The 20,984-nt window shown below is 55.8% G+C and overlaps 1 protein-coding gene across 4 annotated transcripts in view; it reads right to left on the bottom strand.

Annotated features, from left to right (window-relative positions):
• ST3GAL1 (ST3 beta-galactoside alpha-2,3-sialyltransferase 1) overlaps positions 1-20,984 on the bottom strand; it is a 52,836-nt gene that overhangs the window by 28,059 nt on the left and 3,793 nt on the right. The window contains exons 1-2 of one of the 4 annotated variants that reach the window (XM_036337609.1): positions 9,710-9,804; positions 7,904-8,054 (exon numbers count right to left, since the gene is read on the bottom strand). The exons of 1 other annotated variant lie outside the window; for it this stretch is intronic. The gene's annotated coding sequence lies outside the window, so the exon portion shown is untranslated. Of the gene's footprint in view, positions 1-7,891; positions 8,055-9,709; positions 9,805-20,984 lie in introns of those variants that run through there. 2 more of the 4 variants (XM_036337608.1, XM_036337607.1) reach the window with 2 other exon arrangements.

The raw sequence follows: 20,984 nt of genomic DNA, 5'->3' as shown, positions 1-20,984 counted from the left end.
GGTCAGCCCCGCGGCGAAGCATGGGGCCTCAGAGCCACGCTGACCACGTCTGAGTCCCGCTCTGCCCAGTCCTTGCTGGCCCCTGGGCAAGTCTCCTCACCTCTCCGTGCCTGCCCCTCCTCTGTAAGGGCGACGGCGGTGCCGAAACCAGCCCCGACCTCAAAGCGACCCCGTGCGGATGGGTCGGAAGTGCACGTAAAACACCTGGAAGAGTCATATCAGATCACATCAGCGTGGCCCCCGCCCGCCCGTCCGGCTGTGGTCACTCGCCGGGGACTCCCCGCGGTGGGGTCCCCCGCTCCCCAGGTAAGAGGTTTGTGACCACTCAAAACGTATTTGTTTTGGGGGTATTTTTGTTTGTGGGTGTGTTTTTAATCCTTGCCAAGGATTTTCCATTGATTTTTAGCGAGAGTGGGAGGGTGGAGAGAGAGAAACATCGAAGTGAGAGAGCCACAGGGATTGGTTGCCTGCCACACATATCCTGACAGGGCGTGGGGATCGAACCTACCACCCAGGGACGTGCCCTGGACCAGGAGTAGAACCCGCAACCCTCCAGTGAGCAGGCCGACGCTCTAACCACTGGGCTCGCCAGCCAGGGCTATTGGTTTCTAATGAGGATTGAATGAGTTATCACCAACCCCAGCTTCACAGATGAAAACCTGACGCACAGAGAGGTGAAGAGCTTGCCCAGGGTCACCCAGCCTGGGAGTGGCTGAGCCAGGACCCAGACCCAGGCAGCGTCCTCCGGGCCGGAGCTGGTAACCAGCAGGCACCGCCCACTGGGGCCTGCATTGAGTGATGACCCAGCCCAGCTCTGAGGTCTTTACAGACATGGCAACTCTCCCAGCTCTGGGGTCTTCTGGGCACCACAACCCCCGCCCGAGATCTGGGCTCCAGCGGATTGTTCTAGACCAGTGGTTCTCAACCTTCTGGCCCTTTAAATGCAGTTCCTCATGCTGTGACCCAACCATAACATTATTTTCGTGGCTACTTCATCACTGTCATGTTGCTACTGTGATGAATCGTCATGTCAATATCTGATATGCAGGAGGGTCTTAGGCGACCCCTGTGAAAGGGCCGTTCGACTGCCAAAGGGGTCGTGACCCACAGGTTGAGAACCGCTGCTCTAGACCAAGGGGCGGAGGGATGATAAGAGCTGATGAAGACGTGGAAGGCCCCCCCAGCCCCACAGAGCCACCAAATCCACGCGGAGGCCTCCCTAAGCGGCTTGACTCATGTGCCGTTTGCTTCAACCAGCTCACATCTTCCTTGTCATCGGACAAAACGGCACCGCCACGCGGCCGGGACCTCACTGCTGCGGGCCCCTGAGGTAACAAGCACGGAGGCTCCCGGAGCAGGCTCCCGGGCAGGGCAAGGGAGAGTGAACGAGGACGCGGGGGCAGAACCCACATTTGCTGACGGCGCAGGGCATGGTGCGGGCGGGGCCCTCGGAGGCCTCGCTGGGCTTCGTGCTCAGAACAAGTCAGCCGAGGATCAGTCGCATCGGGCCTTGCAGCCCAGTTGCCAGGGGAGAAAGCCGAGGTTGGGAGGGGTGAGGCTCGCCCAAGGCCACCTGAGTTCTGGCTCCTGAACCCGGATCAGGCCAGTCCCAGGCCCAGGACAACCATCCATACACTGTCCCCTCCTGGCGAAGGGGCTGCTGGGAGAGAGGGTGAGGCTGCTTTCACCGGGTGGGGCTGGGACCCTGCCTGCTCTTCTCCAGGCCCCAAGCCGAAGGAGGGGTGTGGGCTGTGGAGAAAGCCCTGGATTAGGACCGGAATCCAATCTCCTCTCCTCTGAATGCTGTGCGATCTTGCACAAATTACTTAGCCTCTCTGGGCAACACTGTCAGCTGGGGGAAGGGGTGGAGTGGATGAGTTTGACCCACCCTGACTTCCTCCAGCTCGGAGTCCTAAGTGATGCACGTCAGGTTGGCACTGGGTCATGAACCAAGGCCCTGGTGTCGGGTTGCTGGGCTCAAATCCCGACTGTGCCTGGAAATGGTGCCCCTGGAGGAGGGGGTTGGGTTTACTGCCCGGGGACCCCAGAGACCCCACCCGGCCCGAGCCCAGCATGGGGTGCTGGCAGGGAAAAGGCAGGGCCTTGCCCAGGACATGAGGCTCAGAGGTTCACGGATTCATCCCCATATCCTGGCTGCCCACCCCGTGCCAGGTGCGGAGCCGGGCACTGAAGCTCTATGGGAACACCATCACACCGGAAAATACTAACAATGACCACTGCCCGGCTCTAGACTGGCGGCTCCGAGGGCAGAGCCTCCTGGGCCACGGTGGCGCCATGAGAACACGCTGCCACCAGGGGGCAGGCCCGCGCTGAGGGCGATGGGCCTTGGGGATGGCCTCCCAGGGAGGTGGCCTGGGAGTTGAGTTCCTAAGGGCAGCAGAGGACTTGCTGGGTGACGAAGCAGGGAGGGGCACTCCAGGCCTAGGACAGCCCGTCCACAGACAGTGCAGGCAGAGGGCACATGGGGGTGCCCGGGAGCTCCGAGGGAGCAATGGACAGGCCAGGCAGCAAAGGCTTCTGGGGCAAACCTCGTGTGTGTGCGGGTCCTCAGCCTGACGGGACAGGGCAGCCAGTACACCATTGCCAGGGTAGACGGAGTACAGGCTGCCGGGCCAAGGGGACCCAGCCCTGTCCTGTGGGATTGAACATGTCCCGTGGGATGTAGCATGTCCTGTGGGATTGAACATGTCCCGGGGAATGTAGCATGTCCCATGGGATGTAGCCTGTCTCGTGGAATGTAGCCTGTCCCATGGAATTGAGCATGTCCCGTGGAATGTAGCATGTCCCGTGGGATGTAGCATGTCCCATGGGATGTAGCCTGTCCCGTGGAATGTAGCCTGTTCCGTGGAATGTAGCATGTCCCGTGGGATGTAGCATGTCCCGTGGGATGTAGCATGTCCCGTGGAATGTAGCATGTCCCATGGGATGTAGCCTGTCCCGTGGAATGTAGCCTGTTCCGTGGAATGTAGCATGTCCCGTGGGATGTAGCATGTCCTGTGGGATGTAGCATGTCCTGTGGGATTGAGCATGTCCTGTGGGATTGCGCATGTCCTGGGATTGAGCATGAACTGCAGGGATCTGACAGGTGAATGCCAGGCAATGTGCTGAGCACCAGGGACGGGCAGGGAGGCTGTGAGCTTCTGAGTGCCAGGCAGCCGCCTAAGGACACCCACCTGGAGTGAACACACGGCTGGCCGCCCAGCCAGGAAGGTCCCCCTTTCGAGAGCCTTGGCTAAGTGGCCATCAGAGTGACCCCGCTTCGCCCACCCTGTGCCCTAGCTCCCCTCTTATGTTTCACATTCTCCAGCGAAGGGAAACTAGGCACCCCCCCTTCACCCCTATAGGGGCAGAACCCCAGCCCAGTGTGCCAGTCTCCCTCTCCCTCACTTTATCTCTCCCCCCCCCCATGTGACCCAGGGAGTGCTATGCACCCCTCCAGGATCTGTGTGAGGAATAAATCTTGGTTTGTGGGGGATTAGTCCCCAAAGTTCCCTGGTGGTTATTTCTGAGGTGCAGCTACAATCACAGTAAGAACCACGAGGGCTGGCCCGGCCTCAACACAGACTGTGGCCGGGGAATGTGGGGAAGGGGGGCGTGAAAGGCTGTCACAGTCATCCGGCCCGGGCCCAGGTGAGTGCCGGCACCCCTAGAGGATGCTGCACATAACACACTTGCCGCCGGGGCCGCTAAACGTTCCCACGTATATTAACAGGTTAATCCCATGCGGCTGGTGCTATCGTCATCTCTTGTGTCCGTTTTACAGATGAAGAGAGCTTAGGCGGCTTGCTCAAGGGGGCACAGGAGTGGGATTTGAACTTGGGCCATCTGTCTTCAGAGTCTGCGCTTGTAAAATTACTCTTAAAATTACTCTGGGATTCGCAGAAGGTGGGGCGGGGTGGGGATCTTGGCGAGGCCCAGGTCATGGTCAGCCTTGTCCCTCCTGCTATGGAATCTGGACTCTGGCCCAGGGCCATCGGTGACATAACCCTGAAAGGCGGACAGACACAGCTGGGCGCCCTTGGGGAACAAAGATCACTGCTAAAAGCCAGTTGTCCATCAGCCAGGCATGACCAGATAAAAACCAGGGTCTTGAGGGTGATTCGATCAATAAGTTTGGCTTCTAGAGGCACCTGGGAAATTTCCATGCCCCTGGCAGCTCTCTGTGCCTGGGACACTGGCACTGCCAAGGCCTCTGGGTCCGGCCGCCAGATAACCGTGACGTCCACCCGCCCCTGGAAGCCAGCGACTTCCCACGTAATTCCCACTAGTCAGGGGCTCTGAGCCTTTCCCTTAGGTCAGTGGTCGGCAAACTCATTAGTCAACAGAGCCAAATATCAACAGTACAACGACAAATTTCTTTTGAGAGCCGAATTTTTTAAACTTAAACTATATAAGTAGGTACATTGTTATTAACTTAATTAGGGTGCTCCTAAGGCTCAGGAAGAGCCACACTCAAGGGGCCAAAGAGCCGCATGTGGCTCGTGAGCCGCAGTTTGCCGACCACGGCCTTAGGCTGTCAAGTAAGGAAATGACCACAGCCAACACAACAATAGCCATTGGTGCAAATAAATCAAAACTATTACCTTTTTAGGGGGGTCAGATTGGCCAAAATAGAATATGTTTTTATGTATGGCAGAATTTTTTAAATTCCTTCTTATAAATTTTTAAATTAACTAATTAATTAATTGTGTTTGTGTGTGGCAGAATTGTAGTCATTAGTCTATGTGTGCCATGAGATGCAAAAGGTTGAAATCCGCTGCTGTAGGCAGATACGTTCCCCCATCTAGCAGTTGGGGGCGCCCTGTTCCCACACTCACAGCCCACCCCAGTGCCCCCAGAGTGTGGCTTGGCTATAAATACTACTAGTGGTGTCGCGTCTATATTTAGCGAGCATTTACTATGTGCCAGGCTCGGTGCCCAGCTTTGTGAGTCATCGTCTCATTTAATCCTGACGAACCCTGGCAGGTGGGTGCTATGATCGTCTCCTTTCTCCGTCACCGATGGGGAACCAGTCACGCAGCCATGAAATACCTGCCCAGCTCCGAGAGCTGCAGAGGCGGCCGGGAGGCCCGCCAGGCTTGTTCACTCAGGGGCCCACTCTCTTGAACCCTCTACAACTGGGGGCCCACCACCCCTGGTGGGTGGGACTGGCCCCATTTCATCAAGAGAACAAAGTCGGCATGAGTGGCAGCCCTCACCGAGCCCAGCACTGTGTCTGTGCGTACAACCACCTCGTTCATGTGTCTGCCTCGCCACTGAATTACTAACATCTTGAGGACATAGCTCTGTCTTATCCTTTTCACCTCCAGTGCGTGGTCTGGTGCCAGGGACCTGGGAATGTTTGCTGAGTGAGTGAGTGAATGAGTGAGTGAGTGAGTGAGTGAGTGAGTGAGTGAGTGAATGAGTGAGTGACTGACTGAGTGAGCGAGTGAATGAGTGAATGAGTGAGTGAGTGAATGAGTGAGTGAATGAGTGAGTGAGTGAGTGAATGAGTGAGTGAGTGAGTGAGTGAGTGAGTGAGTGAGTGAATGAACGAATGAATGAATGAATGGGAAAGAAGGAAGAAGAGCCTGAACTGCCGTCTCCCTATCTCCTCTCTTCCAGAGAAATGACCCTGCTCCGACCCTGCGGCTCTCTTCTGAAAGGTTATCAGCTGCAGAAATTCCACCAGCTCCCACTGGGGCCCACTCTATCTAAACTGTCAGGACTCCTCTTATCTCATCGGAATGCCTGGGTCCCGTCGGCTTCAGGGCTAGCAACGTCCGAGTGCTAGGGAGAGTGTTCAAGCCTGGAAGGATGTTCGGGGACAAAACAGGCCTGGACAGGCCTGGTCTCCAGACAGAGGGGCCAGGCATCCCGCCTGTCCTTTGAGCAGCAACCCTCTTGTACCTCCCCCATCACAACCCCTCTCCCCCTCACTGTTGATCTCTTTTCAGCACTGGATTGAGTCCCAGGAACACCTCCAGGACCATCAATCACACCTAAGCTGCGCCCTCTACTCCCGCCTGCCCAGCCCTGACATTCATACCTATTTTGTCCCTCAGCCTCTCCCCTCCCCCACTCCTTGCTAGGATGTGAACGCTCTGGGTCTTTGTCTGCCTAGAACAGTGCCTGACACATACAAGGAGCTCAGAAATCTTCGTTGATGCATGAAGCTAGCATTCATCAATACGAATTCTGCATCTCCCCTGGGAGCTGGGAGCTGGGGACACAATGTGTTCCAGGTAAAGCCTGTGCTGGACAGAACACCTGTGCTCACCCAGTTCTGAGGTGTCATCCTTACTGTGCTCGGGGTTCACCCAAAGTCAACCCCCATCCCATCCCTACACCTTTCACCCCATCATTCCACACTCTTCCGGGACTTCCAGACGGCGTATCTTTAGCTCATTCTCTCCCTCTCCTCCTTTCTTACCTCCTTGCCTCTCTCTTCAGCCCCCGGGACCCTGCGGCCATTGTGGGGGCCCCACATGCCTCGTCTGCCTGGGACTGGGACGGGCTTACGCTCACCTCTTACCTACCTGGTTGCATATATAAAACTAGTAAATCCCAAGGCCCTAGTGGCTTGGTTTCTACATGGACTCACATACAGACCACAGGTCGGCTGCCCAAAGAGATCTTAAAAGTAATTCCATTTGTATAGACAGATAGGGAGGGAGGGAGATAGATAGATGTCCTCACCAATAATCATGTAGAATAGAAAACACACACACACACACACACACACACACACACACACACACACAATCTTCCGTTGGGACCAGACTGAACATTCTAGGTTTTGCGCCCACACGGTCTCAGTGGCAACTGCCATGTGACAGACATGCCACAGCCATACCTGAACCGCTGCGCGTAGCTGGGCGCCAATTAAACTTTATTTATAAAAAATGTCCACATCACAGCTGTTTGCTGACTCTCCCTCCAGGACACACCCGGGGGCATTCAGGCCTCCTGCATGGCGGGCGCTTGTCACGGAGGATGTCCCCATGCAGGCCAGTGCTCACCAGTTTTCATGAGAGCTCCCTTTCCCTTTAGGAAAGAGAGGCCTGCGTTCCTCCCCGAGGGAGAAGGAATTCCCTCCTTAGGGACTATCCCACGAGAACAGGCCAAGTTACCAAGAGACCACGCAAAGGGGACACGTCCCTGCCCCCACCAGCAAGATCCAAGGGAGAAACCAGAAAGATAACACCTCTCACCCCTGCGGGGAAGGTTCGTGAGTCATTTATGTGCACAAAACGGGGCCACATACCCAGCCTGACGAGCTCGGGGAGGCCTGTGTGGCGGCCTGGCAACCTCAGAGGCTGCAAGTAAACGCGTAGGATGGTCTGAAATGTAAACTTTCTAACGAACAGCGGTTTGTGGCGGGTAGTCCTGTCCTAGGGCAGTGTTTTCCCTGCCAAAGGTCCATCTACACATTGACTGAGCCTGTCTGTGGTCTTTTTGCCTCTAGGATAACACACCTGATAACAGGCCTTTGCCAAGACAAAGTCATTTCCCTTTTCCCAGCCCCTCCCAGCACCGGCTCTGCTCTCCGGAGACCACAGATCCGCTCATGGTTATCATGATCACTGTTGACTGCTAACTTCCTGCACCCCCCTGTGTAAGTAAAAGATGCATGTGTCTATCATTTTACTTTTTACCCAATCCCAGAAGTGCCCCCCTTTGCTCTCTCCCGCCTCCCTAGCCTATCACTAATGGAGTCCGTGTCACCCATTTACATCTCCTCTTTAAACTGTAATGTATGAAATAGGTGCAGAACTGCCATTCTCCCGAGCATCCGCTCAATCCGGTGAGGTTTTGCTTCTGGGGAAGAGTCCTCAGTTTGGCTCAAATCAACTCACAAAAACTCTCTACAGGTGGGACCGTTTCTTACGTTGACATGTACCTCAGTCGGTGGAGGGACTGTCCATCTCGTCCTCCGACAGAACGGTCCTGGCCGCAGGCTCAGCGCGTCCAGCCACCGCAGCCCCTGGCGATGCCAGTGAGTCCTGTTGGCATTTCCAGGTCAGAAATGTTGAGTGTGAAGGTGGGACCCGCTGGACGGAGAGAAGAGAAAGTGTGAGTGAGTTTGGACGCTCCGTGCGCCCACTGCCTTTTGAAGGTGAGTCAGGTAAACCGGCATTCACCCACTTCCCCGCTCGCCCAGGACTTCAGACATCAAGCATTTCCTAAGTAAACACCTGTTTTTCCCACGCACAGACCCAGTGCCAGAGGCAGAACGGTGAGTGAATCATAACCGATGCCCTCAAAGGGCTCAGCCAGGTGAAGAAAACAGACAAGGAGCCCGGCTGGTGTGGCTCAGGGGTTGAGCATAAACCCATGCTCCTGGAGGTCACGGTTCAATTCCCGGTCAGGGCACATGCCCAGGCTGTGGGCTCATTCCCCACCCAGTGCGGGGCATGCAGGAGACAGCCGATCAGTGATTCTCCCTTCCTCTCTCTGAAACTAATTTAAAAAAGAGAAAAAAGAAAACAGGCAAGTAGACAAGTCCCTGGGGGCCACTGGGTCACAGGGCTGGGAGGGACATGCCGGAGAACTGAAAGAAAAAAGACCAACTTGGTCAAAGAAGAATCTGAACAGGAGTTAGTATTCTACCCGCTTCTCCATCAAAGCGCCAGTGAAATGCTGTTTGGCAGAAAGAAAAGGCTGGGAAAGTGTCTCCGAGGAGCGAGGATGAAGGAAGGTGTGAAAGCCCGGCCGGTGCGGCTCAGTCGCTGAGCGTCGACCTATGAACCTGGAGGTCACGGTTCGATTCCTGGTCAGGGCACAGGCCCGGGTTGTGGGCTTGATCCCCAGTGTGGGGCGTGCAGGAGGCAGCCGATCCATGATTCTCTCTCAGCATTGATGTTTCTGTCTCTCTCTCCCTCTCCCATCCTCTCTGGAATCAATAAAAAATATATTTAAAATGTCAAAAAAAAGAGAAAAAGATGTGGAAAAAGCATGAGATCCGGGTCAGCACTGACCCCACTGAGGCCAGACGGGAAGCGGCTTTGGAAGACGGCCTCTGGGGTCAGAACGGACGCCCAGCTGAGCTCTGACCGCGGCCCAAACGCTGAGAGGTGTGCAGCCCCAGCTCTCCCGTCCGATCCCTCAGGAAATCAGCCAGGGCCACGCGGATTATTCCCCGGGGATAACCGGGCAGCTGTGGCCCAGAGAGCACAGGCGAGTCAACCTGCCCAGCATGACAAAGGCAGTCGGTGGTCCAGGACCCACCACAATGGGACACCCCATTCCTCCTCCGGGCCCAAGTCCTCTTCTTAGCCGCTGGGATGGGAGACGGCGGTAAGGCCCAGACTTGCTCACCACACCTCCTACGCACACCCCTTTGCACTGGAGTTGATTTCTCCATCCGTTGACTCTGGGCCAATAGCAAATGTGACCCGAATAAAGGCTTAGAAAGTGCTCATGCTCAGAACTTCCTGTCTCGCTGCTGGGAATGAACCGCGCTTCTGCCACATTCACACCCTGAGCTCGCCCCGCCCCCGCCCCGGGAGGGTGAGAAATCACAGGCAGAGGCCCCAGGCATCCCAGCGGAGCCCCCCCCCCCCCCCCCGGTTGTCTAACGGAAACGAAGAAATGCCCAGTCAACCCACAGACTCGGGAGAAATAACAAATGTTTGTTGATTAAGGTACTAAGGTTTGGGGCTCTTTGTTACGTAGAGGAAACTAACTGATACAACCCTCCAGTTACCTGTACGGTGCTGGCATGTTAGAAAGAAAGGTCAGCCCGTGTGGGCGATGGTCAAGAGATGATGAGGACCAGAACGCGGGCAGGGCTGCAGGCAAACGGAGGAGTGAGAGACTCGGAGCTATTTTAGAAGTAAAATCACCAGGACTTAGCTGCAGACTGAGCCCAGATTTGTCTCAAGGCAACTGGTGTTCACTATAAACAGATTCTATTTAGGGCTCACTGGTGGGGGCGGGTGTTTACATAAAAGATACACACAGCGGCCGGGGTGGAGCAGTTAGGGCTGCATGTCCGGGGAAGGAGAGCTGGGGGAACGGACCTTTTCTCTGCCCCTGCTGTTTGAAAGAAGAATGAAGGGGGTGGGGGCTCACTGATCTGGCTTGCCAATGCTGCCTCCTCCCATGCCAGCCCTGCTCTGAGCAGCAACCAGAGGCTCCTCCTAAACTGTCACCCAGATCTCCTCTTCCCTTCACAGGCCACCCCGCCCCCTGCCCCTGTGCCTTCTGCTCAGTCCTTGATTTCAGCAGCCATGTCACTCCCCGGGGACAACCTTGCTGACCACTCAGACAAGGCGAGGCATGGCCACCACACGCTCCCAGAATCCCCCGTGTTCCTATAGAGCAGAGGTTCTCAACCTGTGAGTCGCGACCCCTTTGGGGGTCGAACGACCCTTTTACAGGGGTCGCCTAAGACCATCGGAAAACACATATATAATTACATATTGTTTTTGTGATTAATCACTATGCTTTAATTATGTTCAATGTGTAACAATGAAAACACATCCTGCATATCAGATATTTACATGACGATTCATAACAGTAGCAAAATGACAGTGATGAAGTAGCAACGAAAATAATTTTATGGTTGGGGGTCACCACAACATGAGGAACTGTATTAAAGGGTCGCGGCATTAGGAAGGTTGAGAACCGCTGCTATAGAGCATCCGTCCCCCGGGGGCAGGAGTGTCTGCCCCCACCACCACCCACCACCCCCCACAGTGCACCTCCTGCCACAGGGGGAGAGTCCATTACTATTTCCCCAATGAGAGGTCGCAGGCTCAGCTCTTTGGGGGTAGCTTGGCTTTTGGGGGCCACGCTCGGCTCTTCCGGGCGAGGTTCAGCTCTTGAGAGTGGAGCCTACCTCTCTACTATACGTCATCAAATGAAGTCAAAGGAAGTCAAACTTCCCTTAACAGAGCGCGAGGCTGGGACCTAGGTCCCGCTCCTGGGCACTGGGCTGGTGCTTAGGGCCTGAGGCTCACCTCTGAGCGGCTGGGCTCTGCCCTGCGGGTCTGGGCTCAACTCAACAAAAGAATCCATGTGTCACACCCCCAAGATGAATCTCTGAGACCCGCCTTCCACGGTCCAAGCTGGGTTAGGGACCTTGCCACCTGGGGTATGTATAACTTCCTTTATTCATTTCCTTATCTCATTTGTCTATCCCTTCATTCCTTCATTTACCGAGAACTTACTAGGTGTCAGACATCACCTCAGTCCTTTATCTATTACTCTTACTAGACTGAGTGCCTTCAGTGTGGGCGGAGGGGGCAGTATTCTACTTATCACTAGATGTGCCCACCCCATACCCCCTATGGGTATGGCAGACAATGACACACGAGTGACTGAATGAATGAGTGAAGCCGGTAACTCTCTGAGTATCACTAGGACAGTGATGGCGAACCTATGACACACGTGTCAGAGGTGACACGCGAACTCATTTTTTTGGTTGATTTTTCTTTGTTAAATGGCATTTAAATATATAAAATAAATATCAAAAATATAAGTCTTTGTTTTGCTAAGATTGCAAATATCAAAATTTCTATATGTGACACAGCACCAGAGTTAAGTTAGGGTTTTTCAAAATGCTGACACGCCGAGCTCAAAAGGTTCGCCATCACTGCACTGGGATGTGGCTGATTTCCCACTAGTAGGAGCCTGTAGCTGATAACTGATAATTACTGATAACCATGATAACAGCCACGCCCCCATGCACAGACCCACGTGTAGGGACGCAGCACAAGGCCTCAGGGGGAAACCTGTCGGTTAAACTATACACAGAGCCCCGCTCCCTCCCAACGGGAGCCTCAGGTGTCCGACTCCACAGCCCGGTACCGGGGGCCACCTGTGGCCTTTGGTTAGCGCCTTGGAGCAAAACATAAACCTGCAGCAATTCTGTCATTGGCCTTCCTGGCTTTCAGAAATACAGTCGGCACCCAGCAGGCATAGCTCAGTGGCTGTGCATCGACCTATGACCCAGGAGGTCATGGTTCGGTGCACGGTCAGGGCGCATGCCCGGGTTGCTGGCTTAATCCCCTTTGTGGGGTGTGCAGGAGGCAGCCAATCCATGATTCTCTCTCCTCTGATGTTTCTATCTCTCTTTCCCTCTCCCTTCCTCTCTGAAATCAATAAAAACAATATTATATATATATATATATATATATATATATATATATATATATATATATATATAGAGTTGGCAATTGCATTACCCCAACTGGCAAACTTACAACCATGGGACTCTTAAAGATAGGGTGTACCCAAGTGCACCCCCCAATCCCAGGCTCAGTTTCTCAGCTCCCCTCGCAGGGCCCTGGGGCACTGAACTCAGAGGGAAGGTCATTGTCCCACGACCTCCCCTGCTGGTCCCAGGAGCAGTCTCATCAGCTACTTAGACTCTCCTCGCCCTTTGCTTTATCCCTAGGGCCCTGAAAACTTTTCTAAAGGCCACGTGGCAGCTCTGCGCCACGCCCGCCACACCCTGCCACGCCACGCCACGCTCCCACGTCCCGGGTTTCCTATATTCCCCCGTTTCCCGACCCTTCCACAAGGACTTCCAATCAGAACGAAACTCTTCAAAACAGATGAAGTGTGCTCACACACACAGCCCTCCAAGGAAGACGAGTCCGACATAAACCCCACTTCCAGGGAGGCCCAGAAAGGTCTCGTGACTCTCCAGGGTCACCAAGGGGAAACCGAGGCCCAGAGAGGCGGGCTCAGGGGTGGCATGGCTGGTGGCTCCAGGGCTTGGCCCCTGGCTCAGTGCTCCGACCCGGACTTCAACCCGGAGACTCGGAGGCAAGGAAACCATGCAGCTGGTGCACAGAAGATTAGGACAAATTCCAGTAAAAAAAAACCCAAAAAACAGTCCCCTCTCCCTTCTGTTCCGCATCCGCAATTATTCCTTCTCTGCCCTCTCCAGCCTCGCTGTGCACAGCCCCTCGTCCCATGCGACGCCCGTTCCTGCCGGGCAGTACCAGGCAGTCCCTCTCAGGAGAGAGTTCTCCAACCTCGCTTACTCCTGCGATGGAGCAGGGTCGAAGCTATACGCCCCCTCGCCCCAGCCAGGCTGCTTAATGAGCCACCGCTTTCCCTCCCAGCGAAAACGGATCATCTGAATAGCTGTTCACACGCCCTGGCTGGATAACACCGCTGCACTTTACATTACAGGCCTCTCTCCCCCGCGGCCTCGGGCCTGTCATGGTCCCAGACATGGCCGCTGCGGTCCTTGCCAGCCGGGGGGGCGGTCAGGTCTGGCTGCGTGAGTGCGGGAACAGTCTTTCTGGGTGTCGTCGGCTCGCCGGGAACATAGAACCCGGAGCTGCTCCAGTGCCCTGCGGGCTTGTACCGAGAAGGAAGTGAACAGAAAAACAACAAGAGATCACTTCAATAATGATAATCAGGCAAAACGAGCAGTAGCAGGTACCGTTTCTAACTGTTTGTACTCAAAACCCCAGCTAATCCGCACAGCGGGCCTGCGGGGTGTGTACTGTTATTTGCATCGTTTTGCAGATGCATGAATGGAGGCTTGGAGAGATTAAGGAACTCGCTCAAGGTCACAGTACAGAGTGGAGCCGGCAAGGTGGGCTCCACTGTCAGGCGGGAGTAACATCCGCAAGTCCCCAGCCCCCCGCCCCTCCGTCCCCCTCCGGGCCAGCCTGTGCCCTGCCCTGATGGGGACAGCAGTTCACTCCTGTGCCTGCCCCTGAGCAGCCCCCTGCGTGGGGCGGGAACACAGGCACACGAGCAAGGAACCAGGCCTCCCCGGGCCCTGAGGGAGAAGGTAAGTGAGCAAGTGGGTGGTCTCGGAGTCCGAGTTCCTGCCCAGAACACAATGATCGGGGAGAATGAGGTCGAGACGAGGCTGCCTGGCTCGGTCCGTCTGCCAAGGGGACAGGGACCAGAAGGGGAAAGGGCAGGTCAGAAGCTGATGGAAAAGTCTGGTGTGGCTGGGATGCCAGGCTCATGGCCACGCAGGGAACCGGGAACGCTGGTGCTGGCGCCGAGGGCGAAGGGAGCAGAGCGGAGCCGCTGGGATGGTCCCCTCCAGGGGAGGCCGTGCCTCCGGGCCTGGGGCCCAGGCTGAGGAAGCCAGCCCGCCTGCCGGGGGTGAAAATGAACCGGAGCAGAAACCGGCAGGAAGTGGGTGTTCGTTCTCTGGCGTGCACCCTCCCTCTCGGAAAGCGGCCAGCACAGGGGGCCTCAGAATGGGTGCTAACTGCTGAGGCCTGGCTGCTTGGCTAGGGGCGGTATTATTATTAACAATAGCTACTACGGAACGGCTCAGACAATGAGGCCAGCACCTGGCTCGGCATTTCGGGTGCACGATTTCATTCCCTCTTCACAGCAGGCCTTGGAGGATGGCAGGCCCGCTGCCATTTCACAGATGTGGAGACTGAGGCTCCAAAGATAATGCCATTTGCCCAAGGCCCCACAGTTAGAAACGGGCAAAGCCAGGGCCATGCCGGAGCCCAGGTTTTCTCTGCACCACCCAGACGGCTGGGCTCTACAAGGTGGTCCTGCCCGCCTCGATCCCACAGGTTCGTGATGGGAGGGGCGGCATGGACCTCCGTGGCTGGGCTCCCTGTGGTCATCCATGGCTCCCGTGCCCTCAGTGACCAGGATGGACATCTCCAACTGGTTTCCAGTTTCCAGTTTCTCAGTCCCCAACTATAAACCGTCCTACAAACCCGGAGAGACGAAGCCACCAGTTCTTTCCTGGGAGCAAACACTCCACACGGGACGCCCCACCGTTCCCACCTGGGCTGCCTGCCTATGGGCCCGCGGCCGGCGGGTTTTCCTAAATCGTGGGTCTCCCGCAGTCTCTGCCCTCTCCCAGGAAAAACCCGCGATCATGCCTTATTTCTGAAAGAGTGCCGGTCACGTAGGACCCACGGAGGGGGGGGCCTCGACCTTTTCCTCTTCCTCCATGGGACCCATCCCCTGGCACCGGCTCTCTCCACCCTCAGCGGCCGTGAGCAGGTCCCGTCCAGCCCCCAGCTGGGCCCGGGGTGCCCCCCGCCCTCTCCTGTGTCATTTAGCTCAGTCTCCCCCAGCTGGGAGGGTGGGCAGGCTTGTGCACAGAACACAGACGCCGCCTGCCACAGACCCACAGCGCATGGGATCCCGTGCTCTCCCTCCCCCTCTCCCTCTGGCTCTGGCCCCCACGGGCCCCCAGCCCCAAGGCCCAGACAGGGGGCGCCCCCTGGGCCGGCCTCCCTGCTGGCTGAGAGGGAATGCTGGCGCTGAGCGGGCTCCTGGAGGCCTGACCAGCACTTTTCTCCGTGTCCGCCCAGAACTGGGCTCCTTTCTCGGACTCGGGAGGAATTGTGAAATGTGTTTGTTTTCTAGGCGACCGCAGCCTCATTAGGGAGGCATGAGCACACACTTCTGAAGAAAGATCAGAGGAAAGAAAGAAGGGAAGGGGAGGGAGGAACGGAGGGAGGGAGGGAGGGAGGGAGGAAGAAGGAAAGAAAACATCTACTAACCATGGAACGCTTGGCCCAGAGGGGCGGCTGGTGTCCCGCAAAGTCTGTCATGGTGAACGTGCCCCGGGGCCCCTGGGAATGGTCCTATTTATAGCGCTTTGAAACATGGCTCGCTGAGGGGGGACTTTGTTCTTTCAGCCTCTCATCCGGCTCTCAGAACAAAGTGAAGGAAGGGGGAGGGAGGTGGGCAGGGGTCCGGTTAATGCAGGCGGCGAGACCAGGAACCTGCGTCTTGTGCGTGTGTCACAGGGGCACCTGGGGACGTGGAGGGAGGGGGCACGCCGCAGCCCCACAACTGGCCTCTCCCAACCTGGGGGACCTTAGGTCAAGTGGCCAGCTTCAATGAGCCTCCGTGCGCTTACCTGTCCAAACACCTCTAACCATGACGCCCTAGAGCAGCGGTTCTCAACCTGTGGGTCGCGACCGCTTTGGGAGTCGAACGACCCTTTCACAGGGGTCGCCTAAGACCATCGGAAAACACACATATAATTATATATTGTTTTTGTGATTAATCACTATGCTTTAATTATGTTCAATTTGTAACAATGAAAATACATCCTGCATATCAGGTATTTACATGACGATTCATAACAACATTACAGTGATGAAGTAGCAACGAAAATAATTTTATGGCTGGGGGTCACCACACCATGAGGAACTGTATTAAAGGGTCGCGGCGTTAGGAAGGTTGAGAACCACTGTCCTAGAGCCTTTAGAAGGTTAATAAATGAGTCCAGAATGACCCATACGTGGTATTTCCTGGGCAGAAACTCGGGAGAGATTTATTTATTTATTTATTTATTTATTAAATATATTTTTATTGGTTTCAGAGAGGAAGGGAGAGGGAGAGAGAGAGAGAGAGAGAAACACCAACGATGAGAGAACCATGGATCAGCTGCCTCCCGCACGCCCCCACTCCCCCATCCCTTCCACTGGGGATGCGCCCAAAACCTGGGCATGTGCCCCTGACCGGAATCGAACCTGGGACCCTTCAGTCTGCAGGCCGACGCTCTATCCACTGAGCCAAACCAGCCAGGACTCAGGATAGATTAAAAAAAAAAAAAAAAAAAGGACACATCCATGCCAGAATCCACAAAAACCAACAGGAACTTGCTCCGCGGAAATGGAGGCACAGAGAGGTTAAGTCACTCCCTCTAGGTCACACAGCCAGGAAGCAGCAGAGCCAGTGCTTTTATGGAGTGAATCAATGAATGACTCAGGAGATGAATCACTGAAGTCTCGGTGTGGGCGGGGGTTGGGCAAGGGCACTGCTGAGCCAGCCTCCTTGCAAACACCAGGGCTGCCCAATTCCTTCTTGTTCCATGCTCCCTGAGCGTGCAACCTCCGTGGTTTGCTATTCAATCGACTCACACACCTCTCCCCTACCGCCTCTAGTAATGGTGACAGCTTAGGTATGACACCGTGGCTCAGGTTCGGAGGGAGATCTTTCACCCGGTCCCGGGGGCAGGTCCCCTGCCCTGCAGAAGTATTCCGATATCCAAAGCTGTCCCCAGGGCCAGCCCATCTCTCCTGCCCGTTTAGGTGCTTGTCATTACACACACATCGGTTTAACGGATACAGTCCTACAGCGCACGGAGCATGCTGGCTTCACTCTGTCTGCTCCCTGCCATCAGCGGAGACAGGAAAGTAACAGGAGGCCTCATGTCAGAAGCAATTCTTCAGACCACTAAGGAAGGCGTGGGTTTCACTGGAAATTCCTATTAGGTGGTGGCGTGCCACCTCTCTGTCTTCTAACCGGCTCCTTTCGCTTTAATTTCCTTTTTTCTGCCCAATGACTGACTTTTAATATTAAGACCGTGCTTTAGACACCACCAGGAATACTCTCCACATAGGCAGGCTTGCTTGTGGCAGCGAATGTGTTTCCCAAGCAGTGGTCTCGGTCCATCACACTCCCCCCCACCCCCCCCACCCCCCCGCCCAGGTGGGAGGATTAACAGCGTTTCCAAGCAGCAAGAAGAACAACAAATCTTCCTCTCTCTTGTGAAGAAGTTCCTGATTAAAAGGGAATTGCCAATGCTGCAACAGCGACTTCCTGGTCCTTTTTCTTGGCACAGGTGCCCCGGGGCACCTGTCTAGGGAGCTGGGTGGGACTTTCCCCTCCGATGACCCCCTTGCTGCACAGGGTGCTGCCTCCGACCCCCTGGCAGACTCACAGTCCTGCCTGCACCCCCAGGCACCGTGGGGCTGTCCCCACTCCACTGACGCCAAGAAATAAGCGCTTGCCATCAGCCAGGCAAGGCAGGACGTGGGCATAAAAGCCCAGACAGGGTATCGCGGGCTAAACGAACCCACCCAACTGGGCCCAAGTGGCGAGTCAGGGGAAAGGCTTGGACGCGCAGCCTCTGGGAGGATGCGGGCCCTGGGGACGAGGCTGCTGGTAGAACACTTGGGAAACAGTGTGTGCAGAGAAATCAGGACCTCCTTCCAAAGGGCTGTTCCAGAACTTGGGTCCACTTGCTACGCCCATTGGATGGGCTGGCGCACATCCTGGGCTGGGCTTAGGCCAGACACGCACTGTGCCCTGTTTCACATCTGCAACTCCGAGGGGGGCTGCCCCATCTTTCAGACCCCCCCCCCCCACTCTCCTACTCCCCACCCCCCACCCCGTCTAGACACAGGATGATCCTGGGAGCTACACAGCGGGTGCCTGAGGTCTCCGGCTTCAGGCAGAAAAGGAGCAGTTAGGGATTGTGTGGCTCTGCCACTTGGCAGCTTTGTGACCTCGGGCAAGTGGCTTATCCCCGAGTCTCCGTTCTCACGTCTGGAGAATGGGATTCGTGAAAAGGGGCAGTGGAGGAATTGTGGCCACGGAAGATCCGGGTGGAGAGAGAGGGGTGAGTCCCTTCACCTGCGCCACCAGGAGGAGACTCCTCCCAGTCACACGGAAGAAGTGACCTGAGGCCCGAAGAGGGTCGGGGGCTGCAGACGCCAAGGGCTGCGAAGGCAGAGGCCCCCGTTCCAGAGGCGTCTCCGCTCTCAGACCCCTGGGAGCTCTCTGCGGTCGGTACCACGAGGGTCCCCTGAGGGAGGGACTGAACAGGTCCGCACAGACTGGCCACGAAGTGTCAGGGCGTGTGTTCTGGGCTCCGGTGGAGGCTTCCAGAAAAAAGGGGTGCGTGTGCGTGTGTGTGTGCATGTGTGTGTGTGTACGCATGTGTGTGTGTGCGTGCGTGTGCACATGTGTGTGTGTGTGTGCATGTGTTTCCTTTTCTTTTCTTGCCACTGAGCCTTTCATTTCTGAAAAGGTAAAAGCCCAATTAGGTGGATTTTTGCCTTTCATGTGGAGTTGTTTCAGGCTTTCTGAGCGTGAAACCCTATTTTGGAGCCGGTCCACCTCTCGCTGAGAGAAGCAGCCAGGTTTGCTTTGGTTCTGTTTTTTCTGGTTGGGTTTTTCTCAAGAGCCCTTGGCTAAGTAAATACGCACGAAGGGGATTTTGAGTCAGTTCTGGCTGTTCGTGCAATGTGGGTCCAAATGGATTTCCTTCTTTCTTTTTTTCATGTAGCAAAATCTAGTACAATGATATCTAGCTGGGCTGGATTTTCTTACAGGCATCTGGGGAAATTCAGAGAAAGTATTTCCTTATACTGTACACCAAACATGAACCTTCCCAAAGTGCTCTCTTAATTCTGCCACACAATTTGGAACTAATGTTCTTTTTTCCTCAACTTCCCAGAATTGCTGTAGGTGAGCTTTAACTTGTATTTCACATGCTCTACGCGGCTCCAGAATCAGAACTGGTTAGAAAGCTCTTACATATTTGAGAGGAGAAAAGATACACACACACACACACACACACACAGTCAGAAGGAATGGTCCAAACATTCTCAGATGGTCTTGGAAAGAAAAACACTTTTAACATAAAAATATTCAAATCGTCCTGTTTGAATAGTGGATAGGCGAAGAGGCCAGGCCGGCCCCCCACCAGCGCTCAGGAATGAAAACCAACATTTGCACAGTGACTCTGGCTTATGTTTCACATCAACCGTCTCGTCTCCATGGCAGATGAGGAAACCAAGATGCAGAAAAGGCAAGTGAGTCCGTCCCTGGGTCCTAGGTGACAACCTTTGGACAGAACCCTTAATACCAGGCTGTTCTGCGTTTCATGAAGAACACGTAGGATCTTACTAACATCTTACCCTTACGAGGGGCGACCGAGCACACAGGGTTGAGCGGAGTCTCCAGCCACGTGGCCCTGGGCAGGGAGCAGTTCTCCCGCCTCTGGGGCCACTCTCCCCCCCCCCCAGGGTGGGCTCAGCTCTTGGTGGCACAGGGATCCTGGGGGCAGGCAGGACAGAGCAAGGTGGCAGTTTATCCTTCTAGCTCCTCCCTGCCGGGTTGAGGAGGGTGCTGTGTATCTCTTCCAGGGGCTTCTACCGGTGCCCACTGGCTAGCTCTCCTGACTCCCCTCACCCATCCCTCCCTCAGCCTCCTCTGTGATGAGGCCCAGGTTCCTCTGGCCTTCGGCACCCTTTGGGAGTCCCTACAAACGTCCCCTCCGCCGGCAGGTTTTGGGCCCCAGCGTCCCAAACTTCTGGGCTATCTCTCAATATCCCTGCTGAGGACTGCGGGAGGATGACTTAGCTGGGTGCTCGGGGAGTGGGGAGGGCGTGATCCCAGAGGGTCCTGAGGATGGAGCTGGAGGCAAAAGCAAATGAGGCGGAGGCTGTCTTCGAGGCTGTCTTCCGCAAAGGAAGGCTTTACTGCCCCGGGGCGACTTCAGCACAAAGCCAAGCCTCTCACTGCAGAGTGAACCTGAGACCCAGAGCCTGGAGCAGTTGGGGGCCCCCCCCCAACCTCGGCGCTCACTGGGGCCCATGGCTGGGGCCTGTGCTCAGATCAGAGCAGGAGAGTGCACTCGGACCCTCGGATTCCGTGCACCCAGTGCCCAGGCCCGCTCTTCCGCTGGCTTGTCCCATGCGTGTACATACATGCAGCAGGACTCTCCGGGAAGCAGCGTAAGCTCAAGATGACCCGTGGATTTCATTTCCCAGTTTCTTGGGCGCCTTTACAGCGTGGGAGGGGCCTGGGAAGAGGGTCAAGGGTAGATCTCACAAGGCAAAAGCTGGTCCAAATAGAACTCCTTTGAGTCAGCAGCTGTCACCAGCAAAGGCTCAATAGAGGTTTACTGACCAGGCGACTCAGAGAGGCCCCTTTGGGGGTGGGGGTGGGGGGCTGCTTGGTGGAGAGCAGAGGCCTACCTGGCACAAAGCCCCCCACACACCCCTAGGCTCCAGGACCCTCACTGCCACCCCACCCTCCCTAGGGGACCAAAGGTTCTCCCCAGCCAACTCTATGGAGATCCCTAATTTCAGGAGGGGTGCTGAGAAGTCTAGCCAGGAGAGTCCCCACCCTGTGCCTCGAAGGGAGGACACAGCCCTGAGGTCAGTCAGCAAGGAGGCTGCTGTGAAGTTAGCAGAGCTGCTCAGAGTGGAACCCACGGCCCCTAGGAACCCACAGCCATCGCTGGCGCCTCCCTGTTCTCTCAGCCAGTG

The sequence above is a fragment of the Myotis myotis genome, unplaced genomic scaffold (genome assembly GCF_014108235.1).
Source record: "Myotis myotis isolate mMyoMyo1 unplaced genomic scaffold, mMyoMyo1.p scaffold_m19_p_16, whole genome shotgun sequence".
Classification (NCBI taxonomy): domain Eukaryota; kingdom Metazoa; phylum Chordata; class Mammalia; order Chiroptera; family Vespertilionidae; genus Myotis; species Myotis myotis.
Note: the sequence above shows the minus strand (reverse complement) of the source record. Positions and strands in the feature narration are given on the sequence as shown.